Below are 27,186 nucleotides of genomic sequence, written 5' to 3'. Positions count from 1 at the left end.
TCTCATAAATAGAGCACTATTTTTACAGTTATTACTTATGATTTGGCCTTGATGGCTATGTACATGTGATCATAGAAATAACTCTTTCTCATATATATATATATATATATATATATATATATATATATATATATATATATATATATATATATATATATATATATATATACACATATATATATATATATATATATATATATATATTTTATGTATGTATATATACATATATGAAAGAGTTATTTCTATATGCTGTAAACATGCCAGATTGTAGCCATGGGAAGTCAACTCAACTCAAGGACACAACAATACTTTTACAGGACGTATATAATCCAGCACAGAGGGAAATGTACCCTGGATTACAGTTACTACAATTAAGAGGAATGCACTTTTTATTTCTAAAGAATGACAACCAGGTTTTAAGATTAAGACTTGTGATCAATAAGCCATCTGCAGCCAGAATAGATCTAGAAAATAAGCATAAACTGCTCAAATATCAGAGCAGACCTCATCGCTATAATCAGCACAATAAAGACATTTATACAAAAACAAATGACATAGTGCAAAAGCAGTTGTATTTTAAAACACAAATGTGGCTTTGTTGCCGTTAGTTTTGCTTAAGATGCAAATCAAATATTCAAACTTACAGCATACAGGTGAAACAATGACCTCTAAGAAATCTGAAACGTGGCTTGTGAGTGAACTTTCCATGTGTATGGCGGTAGTGCAGTACTAAATAGTAATTAAGTTTATTTGTGATTTTGAGCTTTGACTGTTTACATCGCTAATCGTTTCTGCCTGTTCGGAGCCTGCATAAAGCCATGGAAAAGCTGTTTGATGGATCCAGTATAGCGTTGAAAGCCCTGATAGAATTGCATTTGGCTTTTTATGAACGTAGTAATCAACTAGTAGATTAGGCTTAGAATCCATCAATTGTTGGTAACCAGAATATAATTTCTCTGTATTTGGTAGCTAAATTAGCCCTAGCCTCCCTGATCTACTGGCCTACACACCTCATTCCGGAAGTCCGTCCGGGCACCGCCATTCCATGTAATCCTCCTTCTGGTTGTATTAATGAACATAGAGCTGCCGACCTGGAGAGAAAATAAGTTCTACACTGACTAAAAAGCCGTTTTCTGGCCGCCCAGGGAACCGGTGCATTGTTGACTTGTTGGTGCACATAAACATTGGATATTTTACACAAATCAATCTACTTTATAGCATGTTTTAGCAGTGAGATGGACCGGAAGTGCAATAACAAGTCACATGGGAAAAGAGGGAAAAGTGGGCGGGGCGGTATAAGGTCAATACCAGGACTGACTAACTTTATAAAAAACAGTTATATCATATTTGTTTTTATCTCTGAATCTCTGATGGACCTTGGCTGACCGTTGGGCCTATAATAAGCCTGTCTGTCTGCTCTCGCGGCGCCAGACCGTGTTCCCACTCGGTATTGTCCCTGTGCTTTTCGTCAATTTGTTACATTTCAGATAACAAGAGGCTGCACTTACCGCGCACGCAGCTTGAAAATGTGTGCCTCATTTGGACGTCTCTTTCTGTCTGAGCTGACATACCTCGTTGTAAAATGCCACAGTTATCATTCGAGGCAGCGTGTCGCACAAAGCAGAACTGCAAAGAGATGATGTTCCCTGTATGTTAGGAGGCGTCTGGGGGAATTATGTGTATTTTCTGTACACCTGACCGTGAAAGTAATTGGATAAAAGTTTCTCAAAGTCAAAGATGAGTCATTCAAAAAATTTAGTGTGTGGCAGAACCAGCTGAGCACTTTGTGACATAGTAGCTCTGCTTTCTATGAACCGGCTTCTATGAAAGGCTACTAAAGGATTACATTTACTCTAGTGAATAGTCTTCAGTGATTTGATGAAGAAATTGTACTTCAATACTTTGCCTGTCCTAAATAAAAGTTGCCGCAGAAAAAAGGGGCACAGGCTCTAATATTACAGCACACATTCATAGCTTCAGGCATAGTTTCAAAACGTTTTTGCAATATTAAAATATTTATTCCCATCTAGTGTTGCATTATTTATCAGCAGTCACTGGGGTTCAGATCTGTAGTACATTAGGTTCTGCTTCTCCTTTGATCTTTTCTCCGCTTGATGTTAATGATTTGACCCTTCTCAAACACACTGACATCTTTTCCATGACCACGGGATATGTCTTTCCACACGCTTGTTTCAGACAAGAGAAGCCGCTCACTGCATCAGTCGGGTTTAAACACTGTGTTGCAGCTGAAAGATCATCACCTGCAGCAGTTCTCCAGCAGGAGGAGAGGACCTGCAGTATTTGCTTTTTACCTTTATAATGGATCATCACAGGCTAATAACACATGCATCGTTAGCATGTGTTTGCCCGGTTAGATTAATCACCACGCTTCTTTCTAAAATGTCAGCACGATGTAGCCTAATCATGACACGACCATGATAGAAGCTAATACAGAAAAGACAATAAATGAAAGCCGCCTGCTGCTCAAACGGACACGCGCCTCCGCCGGTGTTTTCATTTCGCTTGATTAGACATCTGCTCCGGTTAGCACATCGGCGCAGAGCTCGCTAATAGAAGACAATAAAGGTGTAATTTGTCCTTCCACAAACAGGTCTACGAGGGACTCTAACAGAGGAATGAACAGATGAGTCACGAATAGCCTTGAGAAGAAGGAAAAAACATAAATCAACAATGTAAAGCCGAAAAAGCGTCCAGCCCACGGTGTGCCTTAAGGACTTTGTGACTTGCCGCTAGCTGTGGAGGCGATAATATCTTAGCCTTGAGTGGATTTATTATTTATCGCATCTGTGTTTTTGCCTGGGTTAAAATGTACGCTACGTGTCCGCTGGGTTAAAAATAGACGCAGTCCTGAGACTTTTGCTTGAATGACAGGATGCTTTTTTTGTGGCATGAAAAAGTGACCCATTTCCGGTTTTTCCCTCACTTCAAAGTTACACATCTCCTGCCAAATAACGTGATCCGTCACACTCAAGAGAAATATTTTTTTGGGATGCTATGGATATGTGCGTATGCAGGTAAACAGAACGAGATGTTATCTCCTTCTACTTTACCTAATCAATGGAAGATAATCAAACTAAAAATAATGTGTCGATTGTGGTTCAGTGTAGACAAGAATACACAAGGACAGAAGCAGACATGACAAAAAAGACACCTTGACAGCTTTTTTCACTTTTGATCGCAGCAGGAAACAGACAATAAACCAACTGTCCAACCAAAAGAAATGAGTTGCTTTAGAGGCTTTGGGTGAAATAAGCAATAATCACACTACGCTGTAACGCTGACAATCCAAATTAATCAAATCTTTTCTTCTATTGTACATTTCAACGTACAAAAGCTTTTGCAGTCTGCACCAAAAAAGAATAATTTATTCCCAGTTCTACCGTTTAACATGTATTGTTGAATATTTCCTTAAAATTCTAATACCTGTAGCACATATATAAATGACAATAACTGGTGTGAATGCTTTGTGGAGGAGTACATTTTATTTTAAACTGGAGTTCAATAAACACACACTGAATCTTCTCTCCTTGTTCATTTCCTTGCCATTTTCACACCAAAACAATACGCATCTGTTCCTGTTTTTGTTCCAGCCTCTGAGTTAAAACGACGAGCAGGGCAACCAAGAGGCACACGTCTTCATAGCGGCACCGCGATAAACACACAGCTGTGGAAAGTGAATTAAAACAAATGTTCCCAAGTGCTTTTCTAAGTACTCAACTACGTATTAAGATGCTCTCGGCAGATAAGCTTGTTTGTCGGGTCGAGAGATGTTCATATTTTGTAACAAATCACGCAATTGGAACGGAGCGCCTGTGGTACATTACATTTCTTTGTTGTGTACTTTTTTTTTTCCCCCCCATATAAGAGCATTTTGCTGCCTCGCCAAGGACAGAGAGGAAAAGCCTATTTCTGTGAACCGTAGAGATCCACGGAGGGGACAAGTCTGGATCTATGAGCTTTTCAGATTTTATCTATCGTCGGGAGTTGAATTAGCCCTCTATGCTTGATCTAACTTCTGTCTGAGCGGCACACAAGTCTCCCGGGGACAAAAATAGGGGACCACATATCTTATTGTATGGTTTTACAGATTTAAAGCCATCTCTGAAGCTTCAAAGGCTCAAACAAGCGTAAGATATTTATACCCCAACTCGCAAGAAGGTCCCAGGTTAGCAGATATATTTTTTTAACAGGTTTTTGCAGGAAGCCGAGCTGTATCCTTCCACCCGCAAAGCCTCTAAATGAGTAATAGGATGTTGTATGTCGTGGCTCGTTGAAGTTGAATAAAAGAGAATTTCCTATTTTCACTCCAAATGGTCTGTATTATATTATAGCCTGTAAATGGGGACAATTTCCACACAGGAACCATAGCCAGATCGCAATAACTGTCATGTCTATATAGCCAGCTCTATTTCCATTTTAGAAAAAGAGTTTGTTCAATACAACAAATGTCCTCGATATGATCAGCACTCTAGCCTATTCAGTACTTTTGAATACTTTAGCACTGGTCGAATAGTGACCACACTTACAAGCGATGTCCCTGATTTAAAAAAAACATACTTAATGCCTTCTGAGCATCCTGAATATTCGCCGTGATAAGATCATAAGCGCTTTTCACATCTCTCCAAGGCAAGTGTGAGTCACGGTAACGCTAACAACAACTAGCATGCTAACGGCGCACTTCTTGCTTCGCGGAAAAGAAAACACTCTATATATAAATGCAAAGGGCGCACAATGGACTCATTTTCAGCCAAATAGATGCTTTTACAATATATATGTATTAGAAACAGATTCTACTTTAAAAAACTGGTACAGCCCCTTTCAAAATAAGAATGGTGACGCGTGCTTGCCCTTATGACCCGGTCTTGCCCCACCGCCCGTCAGTTTGGAGATTCGAGGAAAAGAGATAGTCTGTAATATAGCTAAACACTGCGGGAATCAATCAAAAAAACACTCTGGGTACATATATGAAGCACAAATAGCAATGTAAGAAGGTTAAAAGCTCTGAAAAGTCGATTTTGCATGTTATGGGACCTTTAATAAATGAAACAATCAAGGAACAGATATAAGAGCTAAAACCGAGCCATTTCCAAAAATCATGCTAAAGACTTGTTTGAAAGTGGAATTTGGTGTTACCTTGAAGATCTCCAAGAGTGCAAGCAAATCTAATGGCTTCCACCCTCTGTGACTTGAGTGGTTCTAATCATTTGTTAGCATAATAATTGTCTATCCATTACGCTTCCTCTACTTCCTGATGGAGTTGTTATGTTGTTAGACCACAAAGCAGTCTGGGACAAGACATAAAAAGCAACGTGTTCGAACTACTAAAGTCAACGTTCACGTGTCTGAGAGGAGCCACGAAAGCAGCTACATCACGGCTCATTTCTTTGTGTTTTTATGCCGTTGTGGATAACACTTTAACACATCTCGCTGCCTTCTATCCACTAAATTGAAAGGTGTGCAAAGACGACATTCTTCCATTAAGAGTTCCATTATTTCATCTGCCGCTAATGTATAATGTAAATAATGCTTGTCCTTTTTAAAGGTAAAGCGTGGAATCCCAGTTTCAGGTCTTTTATTAAAGGCACAGTGCGTAACTTTTTGTACCTACGATTTTCTATGTTAAATAATACAATCGGGCACCAGACTGATCAATCTCAGAGATCCTTTCACTGAGAAACACGTGTCCCGTCCGTCGTTTTAAGCTTGGAAATGCACACCGCAGGAATTAGGCGTTCTCATGTCTGCGTTGGAAATAGAGGGAGTTTGTGTCTGAATTAGGAATTAATCAAATCTCATCGAAAAAAACTTCAAAAACGCTTCTGCCGCTTTGATTTCGCAAATGGATTTCCTTTAAAGGTTTGAGAGAGTGGCTTTGGAATCGACTGCGTTTGATGTTAAGGAGCAAAAGCGGCTAATAACAATGACTCGAGACACAGTTACCGCAACATTCCCCGACTCGCCCCCCCGACTATTTACCACGTGGATGTTTGTCGGAACGCCCCGCCGTATTACATGAGGTCGGAGCCCGTAATGCGAGGGACATAAAGACGGCGGAGGTAAGTGCTGTGGGGTCTCCAAACCACATAAACCCAACCACAGGGAAATTGAATTATCACGTGGGTAATCCAGTGCAACATTTGAAGTTTGGGGGAAGAGGGAAGTTGGGCCTGTGGGATACTGGCTCTCATCTGGGGCGTGTGAGGAATTTTGGAGGCAGCGCTAAAGAGTTAAGCCCAGCGCGTGCATTCTCAGGGTGTTTCACGTTGTAATAAATGACTAAATAAAGCAACTTCAAAGCTGGCTGCGTTAAATATTTATGAAGAAAATTTGTTGCAGTAAACACAAAGCAACCACAATGTAAATGTAGACGACGTGTTATTTGGGTGTTTTTTCCGACTTAAAATGACTGTAATAGTAAAGGCCGTTCATGTGTTTATTATGCTTATTGAGATCTAATTTAAAATGTGTTGAATAGAATCTTTGCCCTTAAAAATGATTTAGACTTTTAAGGTGAGACATTTCAGGTGAGCAGGAAAAATGTTTAATTCAGAGATATCGTTTTGAAACTTGAATGTGTGTTATGGGTTATAAGCAATGTTTTAATATATAAATAAGTAATTCTATGAGCAAAAATGTTAATAATTGCACATATTTGGGACACATTAATTTAGGTTTAAATTTCGTGCTTCATTTTGTTAAAATATATATATATGATTTGGAATATCTTGGATTTTAAGTCAACCTGAGCTTTGAAAATTTGTGTAAAAATTCAAATTTTTCATCATTTTTTGGAGTTAAAGCTTTGATAAAACATCGCTTGGAATTAGATATCAACAAATCTGTCTTATTTAGATTTGAAAGTTTGTGTAGTTGCTAATTTAACGGATGGAAGAGAAACGCTTTTTGATAAAAAAAAAAAAAAAAAAGGCCTTTGAGTTTATGATGGCCCTTATAAATCATTAAAACATATTTAGGGGCAATTATGTTTCGAGATGAAAACGTATATCCTGAGAAAGTAAAGTGGTAAAAAAAAATAATACAAATAATAAGACCGGGTTTTGCCTGTAGTGTCTTGCCTACTTTTAATCTAATTTATCTATTTTGCAGACTACATACTTTTAGCACTTTAATTTCAGCCTTGGTTAAAACACAACCACACATGGACACACTGTAGAGGGTGAAACTGCAGACATCAAACAAGTCATCTGGAAAAGAACCAAACTATAAAACACCATTTCGATACAGCCATTTTGGTCTTAATTTTACAGTTGGGCTGGATGAGGTAGGGCATCTGACATAAAACCTTCCAAATGAGGTGACCGTTCAGAGAAATGCGGCAGCTGAAAGATTCCGATCTCAGACGTCCTTATGGGTGGTCTGTAACGAGGAACACTAAAGTCAGCGAGCAATAAGACTTACACTACTCCCGAGTGGAACAGCATTTACAGCCACAGAATAGATTGCCTTTTGATTATTGTTTTATTTATGTTCTATTTCTACACATAAATCTCCACGATAAAGTTATGAATGTCCCGGTTGTTGGATGAATAAAGTACTTCTCATACACTGTTGATGGACTGAGCGTTTTTTGTGGCGTTGCATTTTCAATGGGAATTCATTAAGGCCTATAATTTACAGCCGAGCGTCTATTCTTATGATAAAGTCGCATCACTCCCAGCAAAAATCTATGAGTCAGCAGCAAACCTGGCTTTTAGCTCTCTGTGGCCATTACTTGGGGGGTTTTGATTGCACACCGAATGCAGGCAGGAGTGACAGGCAGCGGGCGGGGAAAAGCGCAAAGAGAAGCATTTTCCTGACAACTTCATCGAGAAAAAGCAAAAAAGTAGGAAAGCGCAAAAGAAGAGCTGTGTTTATTTACATATGCTTCACTACATTGATCACAGTGAATTAAACAACCGGCCATTCTTGTTCTCGCAGTTCACTTCAAATAGAACAGAGTTTACACTTGGCGTAGCAGTCCGTTGCTTTTCTAAATAAGAAAATGTGCCAGTGGATTTACATAAAACAACAAAGTAGAGAAGTAAAAGTGCTGTGTTGAAGTAAAATGTGTAGCTATCTGTACTTTACTTAAATTTCCTTTTTTTCCCCCTTTCTTACTTCATTATAGTTGAGAGCAGGTATCTGTACTTTCTGTTCCATTCATGTTTTGAACTGGACTGAAACGTACATATCGTTTTTAAATGGTTTGAGAAGTTATTTTTGTCACGTTCTTTGTGAAATCCAGCTTAACTTTGAGTTTAAATCCCAGGTTTAAACAAACAAAAATACATACATTAAATTTCCTGGCAAAAGTAGGAAATTGAGTCTACTTTGATTTTACTCTTAAAGCTGTGGAACCTGATTTTCAAACAGCGAAATCGGAGGTGGTTTCTAAAATCAAATCATTGCTCCCTTAACATCATTAATATTAATGTCCATTCATTTTAAGGCGCATGCAACGGCAACGCTTTTTTTCAGTCTGCAAAGTGATACTGGGGTGGTCCGCCCAAGCACAGCCAATCAGAGCACTGCTTCTATCTAAAGTGACAAAATTCTGCATTTCTTCAAACATTTCCCTTTTACTATCCAAAACTCTGCCACTAAAAACATGCAAGCTTCGTGAATTCGACCCTAATTTACATCTCCCCAGCGTGTCCAAGCAACATTTTTCTATTGAATCCACATGCAACTTAAACCAATGACCCCGCTATATACTTTGGCTCATTGGAGGAGGAAAAGCAGGAGTAATATTAAAGACATTAATAGACCCAAACTTGGCTATCAAATGTTTGCTTTCAGACTAACTTCTCCCAGGCAAACACGTCCTTCTGCGAGGCTGCTCTTTCATTACGAGGCAGAAAAGCTCGGCGCTAAAAATAGACGCCCTGTTTGAGAGAAAGAATGAAAGCTCCCCACTAACAGAATAATATCATGTTCAAAAGCGAGCTGCGTGGGGCTGAACTTTGGAAACCTGAGGAAATATGTTGCCACAAACCTGCTTCCAGCTGGGCAGATCGGTTTGCTTCCAGTATTTCGATTGTAGAGAGACGACAACTGAAACTTCACACAGCCGAAAATGACAGCGCGGCGAAAAAAAAGAAGAAATCTGGATATTTGCTGAGCGGTGAGACGTCCAGTTCACGACGAGGCCCCAGATGGGAGAGAGCAGGTACGCATTACCACAGCGCCATTAGTGAGTGCTGTTACTTTTGCTTATCACGGCTGTAATGGTTTCTAATGATAGTCCCACTGTGGAGACGGAATAAATCAAAGCGTCATCAAAAACATTCATCCCTTCCTCTTTCACCACTGTTTTGCAGGACAGACAAAAACACAGACCCTGCACAAACAGTCTTGGACAAATCGTGGTTGAATAATTGGAGATTCGCAAACATGTCCACTTTATCATTGCATTGATATTGTTATGTTTGTGGGCAAATGGCTATTCACATCTTACTGTGCGGCCTCTAATGGCCTTTCAGCTGGAAAGTGTAATTTTAGTGACAAAGCGTAATCATTGCCTGGACAACGGAGTCAGAGTTTCAAGATTTCTGGAGGCAAATCAACTCGCCAACTCAAGGCTCCTTTTACAAACATATAATCAGAAATCAATTTTCCCTGGAGTTGTAACTAATAACAGAACAGGATTATTTTTAAGAAATTATATTATTGTGATATTATTTGTGGCATATTAAGCAAAATGTTGTGGCAAGCAAGAATTATTTACAGATCTAATTGGTGTTTGCTATATTCATTTGCACAGGCCAGGGACAGAGTAAGGGATAATTTTGCATTTCACTGCAACTATTTAATTATGAAACCTCCAGACAGTGGCATTACTTCCAGGCTAATTCAAGTTTATTAAGTTGGCTAAGTTATCAACTACCGTAGCTATATTAGATATTTGTTGTCAGCAAATCAAAGTGTTTGTTTTAGGCTAATTCTTTCCAGCAGAAAACATCCATTTGCATTGTTTTAAAATCTACCAGAACATTTTAATTGAACCATTATATTGCACTTACTCTAAGTTGTGTACAGACTAACCAACAGTGTTGGGAAATAACTATTCTTCTAGTTAGTCTTTCATTTGGTACCTTTTTAAAAATCATTGCAGTACTTGATCAGGTAATTAAAGCTTCAAACTGCACGGTAAGTAACTCAGCCTTTATAGTGAGTGCAAAAGAGATTTACCCATGTCTAATTAGTGATAAATGCAAAACAAACAGTGAAACAAACATTCAATTGTTTTAATCCTATGTCGCAATAAAAGGTAGGTAATCAGTATTCTGTATGTATATCCACTTTGTGTCTGTAACACATTTTAGTATTCTTCCCAATACTGCTAACCAACAATAGTAGGCTACATAATAGTAAAGGCAAGTCCACACTGTTGTTTCATTATGCAAATGTTTTGTTGTTAACTTACATCATCTACATTCAGTCTATGCCACTGTTTTCATGTGCTTAACAAGCAATTATTGTCAATAAAGACTATTTTGATCCCAGGCAGCACCGAAACAAAGAAGACATGGAAACCTGAAAGGAAAGGGGGAAAAGAAAACTCTACTAAGAGCCTGGAGCTGTTGTACAGACTGCCAAACTACAAACACCATAGTAACAGAATGAGTAATCAAGCTGGTTTTGTATACTTAAAGTTCCGCATCCCTCCACAGGCACCGCAATACACATATCAATATAGTGGAAAATAAACAAAGCCATAACTCGCTATTATAATCGACACCATATGGCACATTTCAATATTATTTCATTCGTGTTACTGACATTTTATTGTTCAAAATAAAGCATTCATCAGATCCTTCCATGTTCTGATGAGACAATTCAAACATATGGGATTTGTAAATGTGCAATTGTCCCTTCCCCTGTATCAATATGATCCAATATTCTGCATGGCTAGTGTGTGATTGTGGGGTGAAATGTAATGCATGCACTGTATATATGCTATAATGAGGAAAGATGTGTGAAAACAATACACAAAAGAACCAAACAAGCGCGTTCTTTTATGGAAGAAACTGAATAATTCATCAATACCATTATTATTTCTTGGTTAATGCATAAAAGCAAAAAATCACCAAAGGGACTTTTCAATGCTGGGGATTGTCAATAAAATACTTTTGAAAATGATATTCTCAGCATTTCAGCTTGACCCACACAGTCTAATAATATATGATCCAGTGTAAACATACGACATAAACATTTTCTCTCAGTGCAACATGCAAATGATTTCACGCTCTGGCTTTTGTGCATCTTATAGGATTACTGCACTTATTGCTTGGTAAGGATTGTTTACCACACAATAGTAACACCTATACACATGTGATATTCATATAGTATATTTTTAGACCCCTCTTTATGTTCTCAAGACACCAAACATGTATTAGACATGGATTCTGTCGCTGCAATTTACTGTAAGCCATAATGAATAGACTTGATGCTTTTATGCTGTTTTTTAGGGTTAAGGGTAACAACAGGTGTGTGATGCAGTCTGTTAGCGCTTTGTTTAAGTGAGATTTATTTAATGAATGGGGCAAACAGATGGAGAGTAAACGTGAAAGCGCTAGGTTAAGAGATTAACGTATGCTTTACCAAGTCATTTCAAATGGAACTGAAAGCAAAGAAAAAAGAAATATCATAATAGCCCCTTGCATGTTCCATATTGGTTGTCTAACTATACAAACACATGTTGGGTTCATTTCCTGGAGAATTACACTAAACTTAACCATTGTCATTACTGTGGGTTACCATCTTAACCCATTTCTTAACTTTGAACTGTTGATCTAATGAGAAAGGATTTACATCATGAGGTCCTCATGATGTGAGTGTGTGTACAGATCTGAGCCCCACAACGTGATAAATATACACCCACAACCTCGGGATTAGGTTGTGGGTGTATATTAGACAGGATTATATTTTTACAGATAACATTAGCAATTTCTGGCAAATGTAATTTGCATCTATGCTTTACTTGGTTAATTATGTTTTTGTTGTCTAAACTAATTATAAATTGTATCCAATATACAATAATCTATATAATCCTTTGTTGACCGTCTATTTGCAGAATGATTTCCAACCAGCAGCAGCTTATGCAACTACATTTTGCCTTCTCTTTGCATGTGATAGTACAGGATTTTACATCTTGTGAAAGACATTATGTTTATCCATGGTTTCAGTCATGTGACTTATTTGTTGTCACCTTCATTTTGAAGACGTCACCACATGCTGTTTCCCATCTCTGCTGTCAGATAGAAAACAGCACATACTGTAATTGAAAATGAAAAGGGTTGATACTTGAAAAAGACAGAAGTTATGGGTTTCGAACCTTATCGCCAGCAGCAAGTCATTGACAATACTTAAAAGCAGTTATAACTTGCTACAACAAACTTTTGAGGATATTTACATTGGTAATGGAAACAAGTCATGTCATTCTAGCCCTCTGACCCGAATAAACCCTTAAAGCTTTCTAGAGCACGGACTTCGTGTCTGATCCTAAAATAAAACACTAAGACAGTTTGAAATTAGGCTTGTTAAATCCATCTTCAAGTAGGCTAACGTTTATTAGCATAGCCACGCAATAATATGTAAACTAGCATTAGCCAGCTGCTAACTACACGACACAAACAGCTCAGCCTCAGAGTCTGGAGTGGTTTCTGTAAGTCCACTGGTCCCTCCTGACCACAGTCATACATTTCTGGACAAACGGGGACTTTGAGGATGTCACAAAAGAGGAATCTGTTTTTGTTGGCTCAGCCCACAGGGCAACATGTGACTTTTGACCTCAAGATGGCAGTAATAATGAGTGTGGGACGTCACTTCAACATGAGCAAGATATGCCATTTGAGTAGTTTAAACATTAGCATAACTTGTGAAACATAAAAAGGTTTACTTGGGCACTTGACATTGTGTTTTTGTGCTCAATAATGTTCTGTTATTGTGTTTTTGTGCTCAATAATGTTTCGTTAAGGGTCGCCTATTGAAGCCAATGCCAGTAGTTTTAGTGCTGTGCATTAGTACTATAAGTTCTACAGCCTTCAGCCAGGAGGTTCTTGGTTTACTCCTCTCAGGATGAACTCAGCTTGGCCTTGTTTTGTGTGTTATTGTAGATTCTGTTTGCATCCTCCACACTCCAAACACATATGATGCACTTTATTTATTTATTGTTGACTGTAGAAATCTCCTTGGTTGTCATCGATGCAACTGTCTATGTGTCTGCAGCTTGAGCTGATTTATCTTAAGTAAAGAAAAATTACATGTGTATCTATGAGAAGGTCGTGCCAAACTGACACATGACACTTTAGTCGGGAAGTGTGGAGTGTTACTGAAGGGTAGCGAGCGCTTCGGAGACTCAAGGCTAATGCATTTTATAAGACATTTCAAATTGGAGGAGAAAAGTAGCTACAGAATAGTGTAGGCAGAGTGAACCAGAAAAAGTTTGAGCACTGAAAGGCAGTCAGAGTTTGGGGTTGTCTGAGGGTCACCGCCCTGGAAGAATGAATATGCCTTTTCCTCCGAACGTTTTAACTCATTTTCAAATTTATACATAGTGCCACTTACTTTAATCATTTTTGTTGATTTAGACTTGAATACTGAAAGTAGTTTCTCAGTTTTTGCTCCAAATGTCCAACCGCGCAAACTAGAGCTTAGCTAGCTTATTTGCTAATGGTAGGGGGAGATAAAGGACACTTTAATAATTTTATCATGGGACACGCTAAAGGTTTGGCATTCCGTTCCAAGGGCGTTCTAATTTCTTTGTATATTCATTGCAAATGTTTATTTTGACAATATATTATTTCACAATTATTGTAAGGTTAGGATTACAATTGGGTTGGAGCTTTGGGACATGAAACGCTAAATCCCACCACGCAACGAAATGCAAAACTTTCAGATATTCCCTTCATCTCACCCCATAACAATTCATTTCTTCAATACATGCACACGGAAATGATTTAAGGAGCGAAAGGTAATTAGTTCAACGGTTTGTGATCACAAGTCTGCACTGGTGATAAATGTGTATGTGGCCTGCTGCGATCTTGTTGTTTAATTGACTTTTTTCTTTTATATTAGCAGTTATAGACTTTTATATTTGTTTTAAGACTGCAGCAGCTCTCTCTCACATTTTAGATGCATTTGGAGCTCTTACAGGAGAAAATTTCATGACTGACCATTGACATTATATTTTGCCACTTCCCGAATGTTGTGATGTCATTTGCATTACAAAAACAACCAAAACATGCAATTTAAAGGCGCAATGGACGGCGATTTGAGAACTCAGGCGGGAGTGCCCCGTGCGGACTGATACAACACACACGTATCAGTTTGTTTATTAGCGCGACGGATCGCATCGCATCTCTCGTCTCCGTAGATTTACGTCTTCTTCTGAGTCAGCTCGAACTGTCTTTCTCCGTCTTAATTTTGTCCCGTACACTGAGGGAACTATATTATGATAGATCAATGCGCTTAGACACGCGGAAACGTGCTGCTCTCCTGGAGGGGTAGGTGCGTTTTACGATTGATACGTGGCAGGACTAATTGGCAATCCACGCCACAAGGAAATGAGACTCAGATTTGGGCCAAAAAAAATCATCCATTCAACCTTTAAGGAGCGAAAGGTAATTAGTTCAACGGTTTGTGATCACAAGTCTGTACTGGTGATAAATGTGTATGTGGCCTGCTGCGATCTTGTTGTTTACTTGACTTTTTTTTTTTAATTAGCAGAGTTATAGACTTTTTTCTTTTAAGACTGCAGCAGCTCTCTCACATTTTAGATGCATTTTGAGCTCTTACAGGAGAGAATTTCATGACTGACCATTGACACTCACTATACTTTGCCACTTCCCGAATGTTGTGAATTTTGTAATGTCATTTGCATTACAAAAACAACCAAAACATGCAATTTGAAGGCGCAATGGAAGATTTTTCGGCGATTTGAGAACGGACTGATACAATACACGTGCATTTGTTTATTGGCCGTGGCTGGAGAGCCGCGGCGTGGGCAAATGGCCGCGCAATTTCAGGGACTGGGGCATTTCCCTTATAGCCCGTTATAGCCTCATGGCTAACCCTTAACCCGGCGCGGTCTAAAACGGGGCAAAAACACAGCCAAATAGTGGCGCAGTTTCAGGAGCCGCGGCGCAAAAATAACATGGCTTTTTCGGCCGCGCGCCGCGGCTCTGCAGACACTCCCTTGTTTATTAGCGCGACGGATCGCATCGCATCTCTCGTCTCCCGTAGATTTCCGTCTTCTTCTGAGTCAGCTCGAACAGTCTTTCTCCGTCTTCATTTTGTCCCGTAGACTGAGGGAACTATTCTATGATAGATCAATGCGCTTAGACGCAGAAACGTGCTGCTCATGGGGACGAGTCGACGCGGCTGCAGGTGAGCTGTAGGTGCGTTTTATGATTGATACGTGACAGGACTAATCAGCAGTCCACGCCACGAGGAAATAAGACTCAGATTTGGGTAAAAAAAATCGCCCATTCAACCTTTAAGTCAAATCATTAGGTCACATTTTTTCCAATCCCCCCACAAACTTCCACTTGATATAAAACTATGATAAAGCTAAATATTGACCACGGGAAGCCTATAAACCCACCAAACAAAGACAAAAACTTGTCTTAATAAGCGCTTGAAGCTAATTAGCATGGGAGTCCGGTTCAGCCCCGGCGCATGCTCCGCTCCGGGTCTTGGCTCCTCCCCCACAGCCAGCTGCTGCAGAGCGGGGACCGGTGCGCCTTGTTTGCCCGTAGTCCGGCTCGAGCTGTGCCTGCCTGCGCCGCGTGCGGATGAGACGCGGAGAGAGAGGGAGCGACCCCGTACTGCTGACCCTTCTAAAAAAGCCACGCGAAACCCACTCGCGATCGCCCCTTGCTTTCGGCACCCCCGGGACGTGCGCGCCGAGCCGCTGCGGGACTTACACACGCGCTCCACTTCATTCTTGGGAGTTTTGGGTTTCGCCGACGGGAGAGAGAGGGGTGCATCTCGTCTCCTTCAAGTGCTCCTTCTTTTCTCCGTGCGTGTGTTCTGTGCAGTAACGACTTTTGAACACCGCCGCTTGGCCATGGAGCTACCTGTCCGGAGCTGGACGTGGACCCGGTGTGGAGAAGGACACGAGCGCGTACCTGCCGTGGCGCGAGCCCCTGCGCGTGCTCTGTGAGGAGGAAAGTGGAGCATGCAGACGAGCCCCTGTCGTCTTTGTGCGACCCGCCGCCGCTTCTAGTTCTTGGGGGCCTCTCCTGGAAAAAGGGAGGGGGTCTCTTCACGCGTGGATCCGTATTTTGGCTCAGCAGCTTCGAACCACTGTAAGTAAGTAAGTCGCCCCGTCTGAAAAACGCTCCTTGCTTTCCCAATTCCCATGGAGACGAGGGCTCATTATGCCTTTCTGAATCGATAGCATTTATTTAGACTCCCAGGGTAGAATAAGGCAAATGTCAGAAAGCAGGCGCGCGGGTTCCGTGGGCAGTTTTAAAGCTGTTGTGATGAGATCGATACGGAGCCGTTACAAGATGATGTAGGAGCCTCCGTGGCTGCTGTGGGCTCCCGGAGCTTCACACTTGTAATTATTCTAAAGTTGTCTGACTGGCAGAGCACCCCTTGGGGTCTACTCCAAATATCTCTAGTGTGCACCAAATACACATAGAAATACAATATGTGGATTTGCCTGTGTGAGGAATTTGTACTGCACACAATAAGTTGCAATTAAAGGGCCTTCATTAAGGAACCAGTGTTGAGTCCAGTATTGTGTGACCGTTCAACATTTGGACTCGGGACGATGTCTAAAGGAAGCAATTTGAAGTCTGTTACCGTCTCCATTTTGCAGCTATAAAATAAGATCATTTCTCAGGGACATGTATAATTCAGGGACCCGAGTCAGCCATGTGAGATGATGGGACACTCTCAACACCAGCGCCTTTCTCCCTCCCTTAACACACTCCTATACGGACTTATGTACAGACCTCCAGCTCACGTGAAGCGTCAAACACCCATGGGCGACACAAAGGTTGAATGGCACCTTTACTTCTCCATACACTTCCCAATGCTGAATTCATGGAGTGCTGCTGCAGCCTTATATAAGACATAACTTAGGAACTGGAGCCGTACTTATATAACAGTTTTCGCACCGGGAACGTATATGCTGGAGTTTTTTTCCGTATTCAAATCTTCAAAGGAATACATTATAGGCAAGCGTTAGGAGTCCTGCCAGGCGAGATCCAAGCTTTTTTCATATTTGGACCGTGGCGAATAAGTTTTGCAGTCCAGCCGACCATTTCCACCAAGTCCAAAAAGACAAAAAAGAAAAATCAGCTTTGTTTGGATAATTCTTAATTCTGGCTGAGCTGTGCATGAAAAGGTCATGCCGCCCCCCCATGCCAATAAGGTAATAATCCTGTCCAACTGCTATTACTGGGTCTAATTTATTACTTGCAATGTATTCAACCAAAAATGCATTCCTGGATGGCTTTGTTATCATTCAAAAAGAGAAAATGGAGCAACTGTTAGCTGCTCCCCCCCCCCCCCCCCCCCCCCCCCCCCCCCCCCTTTTTTTTTTTTGCCTGGACACTCACGCACACCCACCCGCGTGTCCACAACAAGTCCATTTGTCGGCGTGCGTTGTCCTGGGAGGAAGTGCCATCTCATCTCACATTGCGCAAATGGTTTCAATGCGTGCTAGTGTGAATTCTGGCGGCTTTTTGTAACTGCCAATTTCCATATCAAAGTGTCTGCATTTCAATGGGGGGAGAATTTGAGCTACCAGCCCCCTTCCCTCTGAGCAGTCCTGTTCTGATAGTGCGCTTGTGTGCGCTGCTCGGTGGAAAAGGGGCTATTGCTGACAGGATTGCTGGACACCGCGAGCCGGGTGTTGGACGTCTGCAAGGAACGATTTGCAAGTGTTTTGGTTGGAAAGCGGACTCAGAGTGTGGACTGTTGAAAGAAAGGGAGATGAAGAAACACGCTGGCTGTAATCTCCACACCAAAAGCCATGTATTTAGACGAACATTTGGAAGCCGCTCTCGAGTCGTGGGCATGTTAAAAAGATTTAGCTGGTTAAAACGCTCTTTTCCCAAGCTCGGTCCGGGAGAAAAGCAACAGCAAAAGTAATAGTCGTAAACAAGAAAAGTGTTTACTCGTTTTGACAGTCCACAATAGTCTAGAGGTTGAATTTGTTTTTCGACAGTTTTAATTCCACATTCGCGAAGAATCGCCAAATTCCGTCCCGGGGGGTACCTAGCGCTACCTGATCGTTTCTCTGTGGCGAAGATAATATTTATTTGCCATTCTGTGCAGCTGTTGTTTGTCAGTGAAAAGAAGACTGCACAGCGCTGTTTATTTTGATGGATTTCTGCCTGGCGTTTTCTCCTTTTGTCTTGTCATACACAACTTGGGTTTCCTCTGTACGCCACAGGAGCCCAAGTCCAACCAATGCAGGGCCACACTGGTGAACTGGGATCGCACGGGTTGAGGGTTAGAGTGTCATCAAATTTTTATTTTGTGTGTGTGTAAATTATGCATATACTTCTGTCTGGAATGAATATCCCTAGTGTGATGTCACTTCCTGTCATTTTCAACAGATTTTTTAACTTTTCTCCACAAATACCTACTCGATTCGTGTAAAACTATAATTTATATGTACAACAGGTATAAATACACCGAATAAAGTCAAAATTAGAAAATCGTAAAAACCTGTCATACGTCACTTTAAAGGGACACTAAGTTTTTAGGTGGAGGGTCCGTAAATGTTCCACAAAATTACATAAAACATTACAATCGACACATGACAATCAAGTGACACATGAAAACACACGTTATTGAATATACATGAAATGTAGATATGTTTTATGGAACATTCCAGACAAGTGCACCTTTCACCAAGAATGTTAATCTGCATTCTGATGACAATGTCCAAAGCTATTATTGGGTATAGTGCAGCTAGCTTGAAACAAATCATGTTTTTTCTTGTTTTTACTCTTGACATAGTGTAAATATTCTTTGCGCCCTCAATAACTACGAAGTCCCCCCTTTCATTCTCACAATGTATCACCTGTCACCAGCTTTTTAGTTTTTTCTTTAGAGAGGGAATGAGCAAGAACAAGAAGAGAACCAAATGTGTCACGTCTCGGAACCTGTTGGACGAAAGTGCACTGTTTGCCTCAGTAAATGCCATTGGGAGCACAGCAAGGGTCGGTGGTCCTTCCTTGTAAAACCATTCGCGGGTAATGGCTCTGCCGCGGCTGGTGCGCGGTACAGATGAGGCAACATCACAAAATCGAGTTAGGACACCGGGTTTCTGTTTTTGAACCAAGAGAGCAGGGAAAAAACTCTGCAAACTTCACCTGCCATGTTCACTCAAGGCAGGCGCATGTGACAGCTGTCTTGTTCAATTCTTCCGACGGGCTCGCTGCAAGAAGTTGGACAAACAAATCGACAGAGAAAAGGGAAGACAGCTTAGATTAGATATTTTCCACCGAGAAGGGAGGAATAAAACACCTGACGCAGCTAAGTCGGCCTTAAGTTGTCATGTTCCCTGCATCACACGGTCAATAGTGCCAATCATTTTTACTCTGTCTTCGAATCGTTCCTCGTTCACTCATCCAGTCTCCAGTGATGACTCCGGACAATGGGCCATAGATTATAGGGCTCCCTTGGTTGTGTGTGCGTAGGAGGATAGGGCAGGCGAGATCCTGAGAGCCAGCTTTGTAAGTATGTCGAGACAAGAAAGTATGGAGTGGGAACCATGCTGCGGCCTCTTGTGAATGGTTGCTCAAATGATAAAAAAGGCCCTGGTATATTTAGTGTAGCAGTCAATAAAGGGTAATGGATAGCAGGGAGTAGTCGAGAAGCTCAAGACGGCTTTGTAGAATGAAACGCCAAATAGCAAATGTCAAATGGTTCTTTTTTTGTCGGGTTCTTGCAATATGTTTGCGGCTTGATTTAACAAATTTGCCATATTAATTAATAAACTGTTAACTAATTGGAAAAAATACAAATGAATCAAGGAAATCAATAGAAATGTAAGCTTTTAATCCCTTTTTAACACAGTATTGCAAACTATTTTATTGGTTGTGCATTGTTTTGTCTAATTTTATTTATACATTTATTTAAAAAGGAGAGTCCCATTGAGATTAACTGGTTGAAAAAGAACAGAACATTGTTGGTCGATGGTGCTATTTTGTTATTGAATTTATAGTTGGATTTGTTGAATTGACTAAAATTACACATAATTGTCACTTTGCTTTGTGTGAGACAAATAATTACACCTGACAACACATTTAGTTTGTTAAATGTTTGTTTAAACTGTCATAAAAATGTTTAAGCTGCGTGCAAATCTTCTGATGTAATTGTGCTTTTGATGGGGGGAGGCATTCTGTTGTAGCTCTACTTCCTGTAATTTTCAACTATTAATTGGCAGATTTTCTTCACAAATTGCAACTTGTCTATGATAATTATTTACCACAGGGACTCACACCAAACAGTGTCATAATTAGAACATGAGAACCTCTAAGCATCTGATCAAATCCTGTAGTTGTCATGGAATTGACTGTGTATTGTATTCTAAATTTTTTGATTTAATTAGTAGTGTTGTGGAATTTTTAAAAAGTAAAACAGAACAATGCAGTAAAACATTTCATTCAAAGCCATAACCGCTACACAAAGACAAGCAGGTGGTGGACTCTCTTAGATAGTGCACCTTTAAATATGTCTGCCGGTGGTTTTTCCTGGATAATTTCAAGACGTCGCACAGAGAACAGTTGATGGATCAATCCATTCTGACCGCGACCTAATTTAAAATCTTGTCTCGTCCGCGACTGCATCTCCAACAAGACCATAAAAAATTGTGACCTTTAAAAAGTTGTTTCAAGATGTCTCAATACCCGGACTTTCCTTGGAGAACTACAGCAATTGTTACACCCTTCTTTCTGCTCTTTCGGAGATGGATTTCTAACAAGCGACTTGTTCCACAGTCTTAAAAGTGTCTGTCTTTCTAATGGCTTGACACTAAACCTGACATTGAGAGGTGTCGCTGTTCAAATCCAACAAGAAACTCTTGCGACAGTTTGAAAAATGACATTGAAACTCACTGCTGTTGTGCAAATTTGAATTGTTAACCAGGAGTAGAAGGAGAATCTCTCACACACACACACACACACACACACACACACTTGCAAAAGGGTATTCTATTTATCTAGTAAAGTGCTTGAGGGCGCGTTTGCCATTTTACGGCGAACACTATTTCTGCGGCTTGCCTCAAAATAAAGCGGCAAACGACTGGAACAAATGATCAGTCGTCCGGGCCAGCTAACTACCAGTAGATGGATGGATACACTTCTTGCTCCTTTCAACGGGAAAACGACTATGTGTGAGGGGAGAAGAAAATTCGCTCCCCATAACCACCTCCTCCTGCTTTAAAATGACAGTTAACTTTCCCCCACTGGTTTAAAATGGATGTTTAATGATCAACAGAGGCTCACAGCTTTATAGGTCTAACGTCACGCTGGCTCTATATGCTTTCTGCGCCCCGCCCCTCTCAGTGGTGTAAAAACGGGGTGCTTTTTTTGAGTGATGGATCGTCCGTGGTCTCTTTGGGTGCGTGTTAACCCTTTGCTGCCTACGATCCCTCCCAGCTGGGGACCAATGATGGATGCGTCCCAGGTCTTTAGGCTCCATATATCAGGAGATTAGCGCTGACCTGTGAGCTGTCTGGGGCTGACCTTAAAGCTTCTGACATTAGCATAGGAGGGCACGGCTCCGTCTCATGGGGGTAAGCAGAGTTTATTTGGTTCAGACTAGAATAGGTCATAGGAAGTAGAAGGGATGTCATAGTTAATCAGTGAATCGATTTTTACCCCCCAATTTAACACAAGTATATTCAAACGGCAATAACGGATCTAATTGGAATCTATATTTTGATAATATTGAGGGATTACACCGAGTTGATTCTAATAATAAGCCTAAATGTTATTTTTTTTTTATGTTATGGCGCAAAAGAAGAATATTTTAATCTGACCCAAGCTCAAAAGACTGCTCAAAAGACCATTTAAATGTAAAAATTCAGTTTAAACCCATGATTCGGTCCCAAATTGTCAGATTACTCACTCCTTCTCCTTTTTGTCCAATATACTACACTGTATGTATAGGCAAAATAAAATAGTCAACTAATGCTGGTACATATTTTAACTAATTTAGTTTTTTTAGTTACCCAGCTATCATTGGTGTGTGTGGATGATTCATGTGTCAGTGTGAATAGTTGAAACAATTCCTTGATGTAAAACACTGTCCTGAAATGCACCCATTAAACTGAAAGTGTATATAGGATTTCAGTATATTTTGGTATGAATCTTTAAATTGTTATGTTTACTTTCTCAGTCTGTAATAGCACTGGGGAACATGGCTCCGTCTCGAGGGGATGCAAAGGCTTCGTCTATGGTACAAGTCGGAGGAAGTGCCTGGATTATTAGGCGTGTTTGACAGGTCGTCCATCTTGACCGTGGAAATGCATTCCTCCTGTCTCCGATTCCTAAATACTTTTATGCAATTATGCCAAAAAAGACTTTCAGAAACACTTTGATGGAGGGAAAAAGCTGTTACTCATCTTTAGGCCGAATCACATAAAAATGGAAATCGCTTGCCTGATGTGGTGTAACATTGTTATTAAAGTGGAGGAATTAGAGAAGCACACTTTCTCTAGTTGACTATTCATTTGAAAATGTGCACTTAGCAAATGTACCTTTTTGTAAGGGCACCAATTTACTTTGTCTGTTTACCTTTTTGCAAAAAAGTGAATGGAAATTCATGGGTGAAATTATGGACAGGCTTTTGGCTGATTCTGAAATTTGTCAAAAAGTTATTTTGTAAAAATAACTAAAACTTCACTGTCACTCTCTTTTTCTTATTAGATAAAACATGGAGTTTTGATTTATTTGGGTCTTGAATTAATCCATTAATGAATTTACAGAACAAGGATACAGCAGTGGCGACTAAACCTTTTTTAAGATAGTACCTGAAGCCATAAACAGTTGGACAGTAAATGCTTTTCAAAATCTGTAAATGAAATTATCGTACAAGAGTCTCAAGGTTGAAACATTCCAGATTTCTTTCTGTCCGTATAAACCTGCTGTGATAAGATTTTTATGAAAAAATGCCCTTCAAATGTTGTAAATGTTAATGGAAATGATTACTGGGTTTCACAGTAATGGCTGTAGGTTGATATGATAAGCTATAATCCACTGGCAAGATTCCGATTCTAATAGAGATTCTAATGGTAGATTTTTTTCAATGAAATGCTTATGCAGTTACCTAAAAGCCTATTTGGCCTCTGAAAAGCTGTTCGTGCTATTGAATTGTCAAATTATACAGATACTTGCCTGTCTCTTTACAGTATTTCTTATATTTTTCTGTCTTTCTAAAATGTTTCTTTGATAATTCCACATTCCGCCATGCAGTTTTTTTCTCTGTACCACACTTAAATGTCACCTCCCACAGTATTACTGGCATTTGTTGTGTCTCTATGTATAGCTAGAGATTATTTTTATTGCCAGTTCCAGCAAAGCATTTGTACCGTATGTGTGGGTTTAAGCAGCCTATAGGCAACGCTCCGGAGCGATGGGATCACCTGTAGACTGCCCTGTCTAATGCCTTTTTGATGCTTACTTGGTGTCACTCTGTGTCTTGTGATGAAGCCAATGTGTTTTTAAGGTGAGGATATATTGTCAGGGCCCTTGAATGTTCCCTTGGTTCTGACTGGCAGCCGTTGTCACCCAAGATGAGAAGCAGTGGGAGTTGCGCTGCAAAGAGAATCTATTACCTAGCATGGCAAGGCGCGCTTCCCTTGTGCAGTCAGCCATTTTGCTTTGTCTGGGAACAGTCTCCGCTCGGCGCAACCAAGGAACGCCTTTGAAGTTTAATTCCGGAGGACGCCATAAGTAACGTTATTGAAGTCGAACCACAAATACTTTTAGAAGAAGAAAACATTTTGGGTTCGTCAGTGGTACCAGAGAGCTGTTCGTCAAGAATACATCATAAAAGGCATTTATTAAACAAAATAAATGAAAATGAACAAAATGAAAGGCCAAAGTTGTGCTGATTTGCTTCATTTCAAACGCTTCCTTAATGCTGAGAGGAAGACATCGCAGGCAAAGAGTGTCGCAGCGAGAGGAGAAGCCTGTTGTTGATCAGCCAAGCAAATCAGATCTTGATATTTGAAGAGTGGAGTTGTGATTGCTAATCACTCCACCGCTGAGTTTTAATTAGGAGCATCATAAGCAGTCTGCCATTTCTTTGTAGAGTATAGTCAAACATCAGATGTACTCAACAGAACAAATAATTAGTTTTCAGAATGGTATATGCTGAGTAATGTAAGCACAGATCTTGAAGGATTAATTGACATCCATCTAATGTGATCAAAATGTTGCTGCCTTTTTAAGTGGTTTAATTCTGCTAATCTTAACACATTATATCAGATCTTATCTCAGGGTTTCTTTGACCTTATTAAGGGATGAAGCCGACTTATTGTGCACGTAGCTTTGCAAGGGCTCTCATCAGAGTCCAGACTCAGCCGCCGTGTAATGGCAAACTATTTTGACCAAGATAGTGCTATGGATTGAAGTGGTCTTATTTTCAATGGCTGTAGGTTCCTGTCCTGTGCTCCTAAGACCTTTGTTAAGACATTTTAATTACAGCCATGCGGGGTGTAATTGATCCAGGCTTAGAGGGATTTCACTGTCAATGAGAATGAGCCTAGGCGTTAATACAGCTGAGCGAATGCTTCCACCTCCGTGCTCCTCTGCCTCCGACACATATAAGTTGAGGGGAGATGTGGCGTTCCTCTGACTGGAATAGGAGCTAATTCACAGCCGCCTTTTTTAAGCTTCTTTCAGCGGTATTGGAGCTAACTTCCATCCATTTTGTTTCCTCGCAGGCTGGTGATTTGTGAATAGATTTAGGCGATGTTGAAAATGGGACTGGTGTCATTTTTTCCTGGTAAAATGTGCAGAGGACAAAGAAAATGAGAGCAAATTATATATTTGGAAATGTAATATTTTTTTGTTTTACTATAATGAAGTACTACTTTGCTTTCTCAGAGATGAAAGAAACAAAGAAAGAATGCATAAATCATATATGACAATTTTTAAAATTAAGCCTACTGTTACCGTCTTTTATGGACTCACAAAGTGGCCCAAACCTGTCCACATTTATGTATAGTGTATAAATACCCAAAAAAATGCATTTTCAAATTGCTATATATCATAATTTTCAACTCTCCATTGCTGCTGTCCCTTCCATTACAATAGTTTGTGTTTAGAATAGTTATTTTTAACATTAGTCAAATTTTTTGTGTTTTTTTGTTGTTGTTCGATTTGTGGCCTTATTTGACAGAACAGTGCAGTATAAATTGGGGACAAGACCAGGGAATGACATACAACAAATTGTCAGCGCCGGATTGGAACTTGTGACGCTGCATATGTGCTATCCACTCGACCACGTAGTGCTAAAATGCCATTGTCAAACTGGTGTGGTCTGCTTTATTTTTGATGCATTATTGTCCAGCATAATGTAAGACAACTGCTACATTTATAAAACACGTTAAACACAGTCATGTTTTCAAATGAGGCGCTTATACGTGTAGCCGTAAGTTTCTCAAACAGGCCTGGTTTTCATAGTCTGCAACGTTTGAAGACTTAATGCTAACTCCAGTTTTAAATAACCTGTCTGGTTCTGTTCAAGCAGCCCTCACAAACGCTCGCTGATCTCCTGCCTATGATAGATTAGCCGTTTCCTGTAGCACACCAATCATTTGTGTTTCATCCACATTCCATCATAGGCTGATGTAATATCTTTGTGATTTTCTGCAACGCTAAACTGTCCCTATAGGTGCTCATTTCTGCTGCGCTAGTTTTGTCTTTGTTAGTACATCGTAAATAATATACGACATTGCCAGTCATGCAAGTCTAAAGATACCACGTTGCTCTGTCTTGTCTCTATGTAATGTAGTGTTCCGTCTGGCGGTAAGGACACAGACGATTCGAACACGCCTGTAGCCGTCACCCCGACCACCTGGAGTGTCCTCTTACTGAGCACTTTCTTCCCGGTTCCGTGTTGTCACTCACAGCGTTTAAATTTTGATGCGGCTGTTAGATAATGCTTCCCGATGAGGCTGAATTATTGATGGCCTTGTTTCGTAGGAGCAGGACCGGGCCCAGGCTTTTAACTCTCCAAAGCTCGGCTGGTCTCTTATCCCGTAACTAAGGGACACCACACAAACACCCAAAGGAATGATGGAAGGCAAAAACACTGACGGGAGACGGAAAATGGTGGCTGAAAATAAAATAAAAAGAGGCATGTGTTTTCTTTTTTACTGCTGGACTAAGCCACTGCACTAGTCGTCGGCAAAGGAAACGACACAAGGCTTTTCTTCCCTCTTGAAGCCTTCTCTTTCTTTGTTTTGGCGGCGTATATGGCTTATTGTACTATATTCTATAACAAGGAGACTCCTTCTTTTGTAGAACATAACTTTAGAGAATGTGTGCAAGTTTGCAAAAGAATATGGGCATATAGGGGTTTGTCATTTTGTAGCTAATGCAAAAATTACACAATAGCAATAGAAATGGCTTTCGGACTAGATTTTTTACATTCTACTTTGGTTGAGATGTTGAATTGTGGGTTATCTGTGGCAAGCTTTAGCAAGGCAGCTGTGTAAAATTCTAAACTACTTAATTCACTATATTTTTTCAGTTTCTTTGCATATTTTTATCATAAAGGTAACGGCATTTAGCATGCTAATGGCGCACTCTCTGCTTCGCAATAATAACGCTCTATTATTGGATGCAGACAGCTCACAGCAGTGTCATTTTGACCAGAAGAGCTGCTTTTACAATTAAACTGTACTTTGACTACATTTGTACACAGGTCTTTGCACTATGCCTTGATTGACCATTGCGAGATGTAGTACTATTGCCTTGGTGGAGTTCAAGGCTTTCTTTATGCTTTGAGTTTTGTACATGCACATCATCTTGTGTTTATTGATGCGACCTTTTCAGTCATCTAATACTTCTAAACAGTTAATATGCATTGCAGCCATGTAAGAAATGCATATATTTATTGCAACAGACCCCTACGCAAGCTACAGTTCCATTAAATCTATATTAAGTGAACTCAGGC

The 27,186-nt window shown here is 40.2% G+C and overlaps 1 protein-coding gene across 16 annotated transcripts in view; it reads left to right on the top strand.

The window, feature by feature from the left end:
• The first annotated feature begins 16,068 nt into the window (after nucleotides 1–16,068).
• LOC140356573 (adhesion G protein-coupled receptor L2-like) overlaps nucleotides 16,069–27,186 on the top strand; it is a 136,767-nt gene continuing 125,649 nt past the window's right edge. For 15 of the 16 annotated variants that reach the window (XM_072441621.1, XM_072441620.1, XM_072441622.1 and 12 more), the window contains exon 1: nucleotides 16,069–16,334. The gene's annotated coding sequence lies outside the window, so the exon portion shown is untranslated. Of the gene's footprint in view, nucleotides 16,339–27,186 lie in introns of all 16 variants that reach the window. The other variant, XM_072441607.1, reaches the window with a different exon arrangement.

This window comes from Eucyclogobius newberryi, unplaced genomic scaffold (genome assembly GCF_026437365.1).
Source record: "Eucyclogobius newberryi isolate DKJ021-1_F unplaced genomic scaffold, fEucNew1.0.hap1 SCAF_12, whole genome shotgun sequence".
Taxonomy (NCBI): Eukaryota; Metazoa; Chordata; class Actinopteri; order Gobiiformes; family Gobiidae; genus Eucyclogobius; species Eucyclogobius newberryi.
The sequence above is the reverse complement of the archived record's forward strand: the minus strand, read 5'-3'. Positions and strand labels throughout refer to the sequence as shown.